The following is a 10,656-nucleotide window of genomic DNA, read 5'->3' as shown; positions in this document are numbered from 1 at the left end:
CTTAGTAATTAGAAAAGGTGTTTATCCATATGATTACATGGATTCTTAGAAAAAAATTGAAGAAACACAATTACCAACAAAAGATAGAATTTATAGTGAATTAAATGATTGTGACATAAGTGATGAAGATTATGAAGATGCAAAACTAGTTTGGGAAACTAGTAATATTAAAATTCATGGTGAATATCATGATTTATTCATTAAAATTGATGTATTATTGTTAAGTGATGTTTTTGAAAATTTTAGAAAAACATGTATAAATACATATAATTTAGATCCATGTTGGTATTTGACAGCACCAGGTTTATCTTGGGATGCAATGTTAAAAATTACTAATGAAACACTTTATTTATTATATCACTATGATAAGCTTCTAATGGTTGAAAAAGGAATAAGAGGTGGAATTTCACAGTGTTGTAAAAGATATTTAAAAGCAAATAATAAATATTTAAAAGATTATAATAATAAAGAAGTATCAAATTAATAATGTATCTAGATGCAAATAATATATATGGTTATGCTATGAACCCATATTTACCATATGGCGGATTTAAATGGGATGAACCAAATACTTTTAATTCTACAAAAATAAGTGAAATGTCAAATGATAGTCAAGAGGGATATATATTTGAAGTAAATCTAGGATATCCGAAAGACTTACGTGATTTACATAAAAATTTACCGCTAGCTCCTGAATCAAAACTTGTTCCAGGTACAAATGAAAGTAAATTAATAACTACTTAAGATAAACAGACATAATTATGTAGTACATTATAGAAATCTTAAACAATATTTATCTTTAGGAATGAAACTTACAAAACAGTGTTAAAATTTAAGCAATCTAATTGGTTAAAGAAGTATATAGATCTAAACACACAGTTAATAACAAAAGCTACAAATGATTTTGAAAGAGATTTATAGAAATTAATGAATAATTCTGTATTTGGTAAAACAATGGAAAATTTAAGAAATAGACAAGATATTAAATTAGTTTCAGATAGTTAAGTATGTGATAAACTTGTAGCTAAGCCAAAGTTTAAACATAGAACTATACTTACTGAAAATCTAGCTGCTATTCATATGAATAAAACTAAAACAATATTTAATAAACCTATTTATGTTGGGTTAAGTATACTTGCTTTACCTAAAGAATTGATGTACGATTTTCACTACAGGGTTATGGAGAAAATATTGAATTATGTTATCAAGATACATATAGTTAGATTTACAATATTAAAACTGAAGATTTCTATGAAGAAATGAAATCAATGCTTGATTATTTTGATACAAGTGATTATCCAACAGATAATTATATAATATTCCACAAGTAAACAAAAAAAGTTGTTGGTAAAATCAAAGATGAATGTAATAGAAAATTAATGGAAGAATTTTGCGGTTTACGAGCAAATATGTACGCTTATAAGGTTGGTGACAAAATAGAAAAATCTAAAGGAATTAAAAAATGTGTTGTTAAAAACAAAATAAGTTTAGAAGATTATAAAGATTGTTTATTTAACAATGTAGAACAATATAGAAAATTTAATTTAATTAAAAGTGAAAAACATGAAATATATACAATTCAAGTAAACAAAAAGCACTAAGTCCTCATGATAATAAAAGATGTTTTAGAAAATCGAATAGATACATTAAATATGGTCATTACTCATTACTGAAAATCAAATAAAAATTATTATATATAAATCTAATAAAATGTTTTCTATATAAATGAAGACTATAATCAAGAAGCTTAATGATGTTAGTGTCTCGAAAGAGATAAGAAAAATAGCTGAAATAGAGATTAATATTTTATATAATGTTACTGACTGAATATTTAAATACTAGATACAAAGAAAAAAATATGTATGGAACTTAATAATGATTTTAAAGTTATTTTACCCAATAGATGTTACAAATAAATTGATCCTTGGGAACTTGAAATAATTAAAAAAGGACAAATGTAACTGAAATATGAAGGAATGAAGAAACTTAAAAATGGAAATGATATGGAATTCGTGATGTGAAATTTTTAAAAAGTTTTTCTAATTAATTTTATTTTATTTAAATGGACAACACTAAGCATCAGCAAAAGCAGACTTTAGGCTGCGCGAAGCCACAATTAAGACAGTGCAGTGAGTGTAGAATTAAAAAAGGTATTGAGGAATTTTATAAAGATAAATACTGAACAGGTGGACATTGTTATATATGTAAAGAATGCTGGAAAGAATGTCAGAATATTAAAGTTACTTGTGAATGTGCTAAAACTGTAAATAAGTCTTCCTTCAAATACATTTACAAACAACAATATTATGGCTCCTCAAGAAGAAAGAATTATGAAAATCTTGGGTAAAGAATAGTTTTATTATATTCACCTTTAAATTTCTTGCATTGTATGTAAAATAAGTGATTTTTATTGTAGTTATTATTATATTATATTAATATATTCTATTACATTATTAAACTATATTATTAGGTGAAAGGGATGGTAGATGAATTTTGTTTGTTCAGGACTATTAGATCAAACTTATGGAAAATAAAAAATTGCGAGTGTTCACGAGTAATTTTTTAATTTTTATAAGATTGGTCTAGTGGTCCAGAACATATAAAATCCATCTAGTCACCATGCCATACATGAAAGCGTGGATTTATCAGCGGAAGTCAATCCTGCGTCTAGTTACAGTGCATTGCCCTGGTAGCGCTGGTAGCAGCGTGGCACTGTGTTCGGATGTGCTGGATGGCAGGGCGCCTGCAGCAGGGTCGCTTCGGCCTCTGGTGGCAGCAGGGGCGGCAACGGATCGCGACGCAGGAGGCCTGCAGCGCAATGCGGTGGTGGTGTAACGGTCAGCATGGTTGCTTCCCAAGCAGTTGGTCCGGGTTAGACTCTCGGCCACCGCAGGAGGATTGTCATTTTTGTGTAGCGCAATAGTGTGTGTTCAACACCATGCGATCCTCGAAATTGCCATGTGTCGCGGCACAGGTAGTATCTCCTTGTCTCTCGCCTCGTTCCAGCTAAGTGGATTGATTTCACTTCATCGTGTGTCGACTTGGCCCGACTTTGCTCGACTGCCGCTCGCTGCAGCTCGGCGGTGGGGCCGATATGACACGAGAGGTACGACAATCGGCTGCGAGAAATAAGGTAATCAAGAGTACTTTTCCTTTTCAATGCGAAAAGCTAAATTTTCATTTACAAATTTCGGAAATCTCACTGCTTCGTTACGGTGTTATCTATGACATTTGAGAAATTATCTGTGGATTCGTACGGTTCTGTTATTGCCAAAGTCGTTCTTGCACTTCCCTTTCGCTCATTTTGCAGACAGCCTCGTTAAATTTTGGAACATAAGTTCGTTAACGTAATTTAAATTGCTTAGGGAGGCATCATAGCACATCAACACTAACAGGAAAGGGGGAGGGTGGGGGTGAAAGTGGAGGGGTCCAACAGCACGCAGAGTTCCCGCCGATCACCCATCTAATCAACTACCCCTCCCACCTCTGCTGAACTTCATTAATCGAAAGGGAGCCGGCCGTTGGTGACCCCTGAGAGAAACGTTCAGACGTGTAGCTCGATGTGCAGATAATTTTGGAATATGCCTGGCAGAGTCTCGCAGGAGACTGAATTTCCTATTAGCAGAGAAGATGGAATGGCCTGTGGAGGGATCGAACCCATGACCTTCGCGTTACTAGCACGACGCTATAGCCCACTGAGCTAACGGGCGATGCAACACTGTCGCATCAGCAGTTCAAAACCGCAAAACCGTGTCCTCTTCCTTCAAAACGGCCCTGACATTCACGTGAGCATGTATCTCTTTTTCTTGACTTTCTCTCACCTTATACTTGGACCCCAGAGCAGCAACACCACTAAGACGAAAAACGGCTGTGAGAAGTTCTGTCATCGCAGCCCAGAAAATTCACGTTCCGATACCGGGAATCGAACCCTGGCCTCCTGGGCGAAAGCCAGGTATCCTAGCCACTAGACCATACTGGACATACCTCAAGGATCCACTACGTGTGTATGCGTCCAGAAATACTTTTCCTCCACGCAACTTTAGGGCCGAATCTGGCGCCAACGCTGAACTCTGTCCGTCATCAATATCTCGCTTACTCACTTCCAAAGCGCCCAGTTCGTACTACACAAACATTGCTTTCAGTGTAAGAGAGTAACTAGCAAAACTGTAATTAGTAATAACTGGAAACAAATATTTTCATGATGAAGGAAAGAAGTCAAGATTGTAATAAACGGCAAAACAGTAGGCATCATAGTGTGGCATTTTTGGTTTCAGCATCAGGTTCGCATACAATATGCAAATTATGTATGGGTTTCGTGTAGAACCAGCACGTTACATGTTCTGCGCAAAAGCAGTCATGAAATGTATTAAGCGTGCAGAGATATGGATAACAGAAACTGCCAGAGGGGCTGCAGTAGCAGCTCAGGAACAATGAAAATTATGGACGATTTCCTTTGGGGCCTGAGATGATTGCTGTATTGTCCAGGGATCGTTGACCGGATATGCGTCTATCCAATCACAAAAAAAGTGTTTTCCTAGGAGGCCTGTTTTCAAATTCGAGGGAAAAATACTTAACTTGCGAATTGTACATTCAAGTAGTGGGGACATGGCAGGTGCCACTCTGCTCTCCTTTGTTGCTAAATGTATCGAAGAAGGGGATGGTGATTACATCCAAGATGGCGTCCTGTAGACTTGTCAACAGTGAATGACGTCATCCAACATGCTGGCTGTGTCGTCATTCAATATGGCGGAATTTGGCTGGAAGATAGGTCAATTGGGCTACCTCTACTAGCCTAAGCCTCCACCCCTGCCCCACAAAATGGCGGGAATTTCACATTCCATCAGGACAATGCAACACGCCTCTACTAACCTAGGAAAATGGTGGGAAAATAGGTCACTTGGGTTACCTCGACTAATTTGAGTCTCCCAACTGACACTTCCTCGGAAAAAGCGGCAAGAGGACACTGCCTTTGGTCGACATAAGTATTCTGCTTGCACTATTTACTTAAACAATTAGAGGCAGTACCACCTGGAAGTGTAGTCGCCATGGGGTCCAGAGTCCAACTGATGTAGTACACAGTACTGTAACCAGAGGGCAGTGTCGTCCATTCCGTGACATAATCCAAGATGGCAGGGGAAATGGCAGCAAACTGTGGTCGCCATGGTGTCTGGAGTCCAGCTGACCTACTACATGCCACTAGAGGGCGTTGTCATCCATTCCATGACATAAACCAAGATGGCTCCCTGGGGGGGGGGGGGAATGACTTTGTCTGCACTGGGGTGCTGGAGAGAGGTAGGAGTGTACTTTATTTTGGAACAATTTATTTAGGGATGGATGTTAGATAGTACTTTTATCACACTTATACCTAACACACGTTCTGACATGCTTGTGGTCATGCCACACCGCATACAGACCTGTGCACTACTCGATACAACATTCTGCAGACATGAAAACAACTCCTGAAGTAATGAAATAAGTTCAATACACAGCACACAGACATGCAAACTCCTCCTAAATAATGCAGTATACTAATGTGCAGGCACGATATCAACTCGTGAACTGCCCAAATAACGCATTGCACAGCCTACAGACCTGCTTGCAAAATAAAGCAACAGACACACAAACGAAGTGTGGCACCGTCCGCCACCCCATCCACTAGAACGCACAGGAGGCTACCGCACATGCTCTGAGAAGTCAGGATGCACTGGCAGCCGCCTGAGAAGCCATCAGCTGCCAAGACAATCACAGGTGCCCATGCGGGTCACTCAGGCATGAGGTCCTGGCATCGCTTTTATACACCTGAGAAACTCCTCTTGAAATCACTGATCACCTGGGCACCGTTGTTGACGTGACTGGACGGGAGGGAAGACGGATCTGCAGAGCACAGACACTCTAGGGTGCGTGGGCGTCGACGCCACCAAGAGCCGCCACTGGACGCAAGCCAGCGTGAGCCATCGCTCTGTCGCCGCTGCTGCCGCCTATAGCGAGCAGGTGAAAGTTGGGTCTATTTTCGGGTATACAGTTAGAGTACTTCGAGTTTATACTGACGTCACAGAACTCCAAGGAGCGTTCAGACCGGTTCCGTAATCGAGAGACCTCTGCACTGTATGTGTGTTTACCGTTGCTGACACCATACCTGTGGCTACTGATGTCACAGAATAGCACAGAGTGCATTGTTCCTAGTGATCCTAACAGGACATTCGAGCTGTTTCTAGCCATGCAGAATTACCCAGCGTGGTTGACGCGTCGAGCGAAATACTCGTCCTGCTATCAACGTACGTCTCAGAAACGTTAGACGTTCTCTCCGCTAAAAGCCTGTGCTCGTTTGCAAAATCACTGCTAATCATATAAGCATTCGCCTTGTTTGGAAAGAGAGCGCTCTCTAAGCACAAACGGGAAGAAATCAGAACATTTACGCAAACCGAATTGGAAGTACTTGCTTACAGGAAAGAAAGAAAAACGGCCACAACTTTCGGTATCATACAACCACAGGTGAGCGGATGAGTGAAGGCATCTTCGCCACAGATGGATGGTCTGCTTGAACATGTCTTTGAACACTTATTTTCTCAAAACTTTCCATACATACCGTACCTCCATCTTGTTCGAATCAGTTTTGTAGACGCTCCCATGTACCAGCATGAAGGATGTCTTGTGAGTGACTAGAGCATTATGATTGTATTTTGTACATATCACCATTTTCCACCGACAATTCAACCCTGCAAAGTGGCCTACAAATCGTGCAATATGGAAAGTCTCTTACTCAATTACATTGCTCTCCCACTGAAGACAGGAGCTTGAATATTAGAGTGTGAAACAGACCTCCAACCCAGCAATGTATCACTGTATACGGTGACAATTCGTATCCTGCGCCATACAAAATCAGTGCTCTTACATCATTCGTACATATACTACTAAGACAGATATCACCAAATACACTCCTCACAGCATTAGATATTTCCCAGCGAAGTTGGCGGTCATCCACCCCCAACGGGTGACCAGAGCGTCCTCAGCGGGCAGAAATCATTCTGAGAACTGTTCTATAAATTCGAGCTCGTTCCCCCTCGGCACAAACACTTTACTGTTTATGGTCTGGACCTGCTTGCTTGCTTTTCTACACCTATCTACAGATACTGGGATTACAACAACAAATGTATTTTCACATGGTTTGCCATGATATTTACCATTATCACGGTACTTCTCGATATCAAGTGCACAGCAGTATCCTGCCGACCGCTCCCAAAACATAATTCCAAAGAAACAGACAGGAAATTATTACTCTACAAACCAGAAACCTTAGCTAGGCGGGGCATGCTGTTAACCACTGACTAACTAGAGACGTGTCACGTCTGCAGAGACATTTACGCGGAAACTCGAAAAAATAGAGGAAACTGGTATTTCCACTTGTGAATACCGATTTTGGTGATGTAGCTGAGCCGTGGCTGGCTCGTGTTATGCATTGGATTCCACCTTGATTGGTATTCTGTGTTTAGTCTCCCACGGTTATCTCGATTATCCTGTTATCCTCTCTCTCCATGAGTGGCAGTAGCGGTGTGTGTCGATATTCGCAACCTGTATTATCTTTGCCGTGCCGCTTATAGTTTCCGGCTCTGCTGCGTGCGAGCAGTTGGTCGGTTGGCATGAAGCAGCGAGGAAATCTCCGCAGCGCGTATTTGGCCAGGGCCACTGGCGCGTCTATGCGTGGTCGGAGCGTGTGGTGCTGCTCCCATGCTACGAGTTCCGTGGCTCACCAATTCTGGACACGAAAGTTGAGTTTTGACTTACCCGGCCGTTGGGACATATCCGCGCGCAACGACGTGTGTTTTCAAGTAGACAAATTTTAGGCACCCTCCGGTGGAGTTTAACTGTACTTGATTACTTTGAATTGAGGTGCACCAGCGGAATCTTCTGCCTTGAGGCCGTTAACGTTCCGGTTACTTGCCCTGGCCCATTGACGTAAATTCAGGCAGTATATTTTCCTCATCGTGTTGTCGCTGTCCAGCATGGTGTGTAGCTTGACAGCTCTCTACATCTACATGGTTACTCTGCACTTCAGACTTATGTGCCTGGCAGAGGGTTCATTGAACCATTTTCATACTACTTCTGTACCATTCCACTCTCAAATGGCGCGTGGGAAAAAGGAATACCTAAATCTTTCCATTTTATTATGATGATCATTTCTCCCTACGTAGGTGGGTGTCAACAAAATATTTGAGCATTCGGAAGAGAAAGTTGGTGAATGAAATTTCGAAAATAGATCTCGCCGCAAAGAAAACTGCCTTTGTTTCAGTGACTGCCACTCCAACTCACGTATCATATCAGTGCACGATAACACGAAACGGGCTGCCCTTCTTTGCACTTTTTCGATGTCCTCCATCAATCCTACCTTTATGTATCCCACATCGCGCAGCAATATTCCAGCAGAGGATGGACAAGTGTAATGTAGCCTGTCTCTTTAGTGGGTTTGTCGCATCTTCTAAGTGTTCTGCCAACAAAGTGTAGTATTTGTTTCGCCTTCCCCATAATATTATCTATGTGGTCCTACAAATTTAAGTTGCTCGTAATTGTAATTCCTAGGTATTTAGTCGATTTGACAGCGCTTAAATTCGTGCGATTTATCGTATACCTAAAATTTATCGGATTTCTTTTAGTACCGTTACCCATGGGGATGACCTCGCTCTTTCCTTTGTTATGTACCAATTGCCACTTTTCGCACTATACAGAAATTCTCTCTAGATCATTTTGTAATTGGAATTGATCGTCTGATGATTTTAGAAGACGGTAAATTACAGCATAATCTGAGCACCCCCTTAGATTGTTTGCAGTTTATCACCTAGATCATTTATGTAAATCAGGGACAGAAGAGGGCCTATGACACTACCTTGCGGAACACCAGATGTCACTCCTGTTCTACTTAATGTGACCTCTCTGAGAGGAAATCACGAATTCAGTCACACCACTGAGACGATACTCCATATACACGCAATTTGATTAATAGTCGCTTGTGAGGAACGGTATCAAAAGCCTTCTGGAAATCTCGGAATATGGAATCTGAGATCCCTTGTCGACAGCACTCATTACTTCATGGGAATAAAGAGCTAGCTGTGTTGCACAAGAACGATATTTTCTGAATCCGTGTTTTTCTTCAAGGTGATTCATAATGTTCGAGTGCAGTATATGCTCCAAAATCCTACTGCAAATTGAGGTCAGTGATATGGGTTTGTAATTCAAGGAGTTACTCCTATTTACTTTCTTGAATATTGGTGTGACCTGGGCTACTTTCCAGTCTTTGGGAACAGACATTTCGTTAAGTGAGCGGTTGTGTATGATTGCTAAGAAAGGCACTACTGTGTCTGCATACTCTGAAAGGAACCTGATTGGTATACCATCTGAACCGGAAGACTTGCCTTTCGTAAGTGATTTGAGTCGTTTCGCAACACCTACGATATCTACATTTATGTCACTCATGTAAACAGCTCTTCTGGTTTCGAATTCTGTAATATTTTCTTCATCTTCTTTCGTAAGGGAATTACGAGAAACTATATTTAGTAACTCCGCTTTAGTGGCACCATCATAGGTAACATTTCCATTGCTACCGTGCAGTGACAGTATTGACATTATTGCCAATGGTGTACTTTACATACGACCAGAATCTCTGGGTTTTCTACCACATTTTGAGGCAATGTTTCGTTATGGAAACTATTAAAAGCATCTCGCAATAGCGTCCACACTAAATTTCGAGCTTCAGTGAAACTTAGCCAGTCTTGGGATTTTGCGTTCTTGTGAATTTGGCATGCTTTTTTTCGTTGCTTCTGCAACTGTGTATAATTAGTTGTGGGTGCCAATAGCTTCTACGATGTTCCATTGAACTCCCTGTTGTGTGCTGGTCGGGTGGAGCGGAAGTTATCTTGTCGGTCGGTACGTCGAGTGTCTGTCGGGTTGTCGTCGGATCGAGATGGTTGGGCCGACTGCCTGTCTCACCTAAGCGAGCGTTAGTGTTTGAATTCCATACCGACCCTCGGAAAGTTCTGAGCGCCGTTGTATGTACTGCCTTTTCTGATTTGTTCTTGTTGTTTGTGTTTGTATGGCTTCTAGCCGATTTTTAAATTAAGGTTGTTTCGTCCTTAAGGCGTAAGATTGTTTGGGCCTTCAGCCTGATTGAAAGAACTGATTTAAGGTAAGGCCTTCTGCTTTTTAGATTTCTGATTTTAGTGTGAGTCTTAAGTTATGGGCTTTCAGCCGATTTTAAATTAAAGTGGACTTCCCCTTAATGCATGAGATTGTATGGCGCATTCAGCCAGCAATTAACTTCCAAAAACCAATGCTGTGTTGTTTAAAAATTTTCTTGGCTCTTGCAATATTTGATCAAATACATAATGTTCTATGTTCGAGTATAACTTAAAGCCACTTATTTTGGCCTCCTTTCCACAATTTAAACTACCTGTCCTGTCCTGCGGGTTTAGCAGGGCGTCTCAGTAGCAGATTCCAAATCATCCCTATAATTTACACGGTCAACTAAGATGTTTCTCATGTCTAGAGAACTGGCGAGCGTGTCTTTCACATGCGAGATGTACACACCACAATTGTCTTCTCTCAACTAAATAAAGGTGCGAAATGCGCAGAAACAGTTAACCAGACAATTTACATGCGAGGGAATAA

At 40.5% G+C, this 10,656-nt stretch overlaps 1 non-coding gene across 1 annotated transcript; it reads right to left on the bottom strand.

Annotated features, from left to right (window-relative positions):
- Nucleotides 1-3,907: 3,907 nt before the first annotated feature.
- Trnae-uuc lies at nucleotides 3,908-3,979 on the bottom strand. Its single transcript has one exon. It is a non-coding gene; the product is annotated as a tRNA-Glu (tRNA).
- Between the last annotated feature and the right edge of the window lie 6,677 nt (nucleotides 3,980-10,656).

The sequence above is a fragment of the Schistocerca piceifrons genome, chromosome 8 (genome assembly GCF_021461385.2).
Source record: "Schistocerca piceifrons isolate TAMUIC-IGC-003096 chromosome 8, iqSchPice1.1, whole genome shotgun sequence".
Taxonomy (NCBI): Eukaryota; Metazoa; Arthropoda; class Insecta; order Orthoptera; family Acrididae; genus Schistocerca; species Schistocerca piceifrons.
This window is presented reverse-complemented; position numbering and strand designations above follow the sequence as displayed.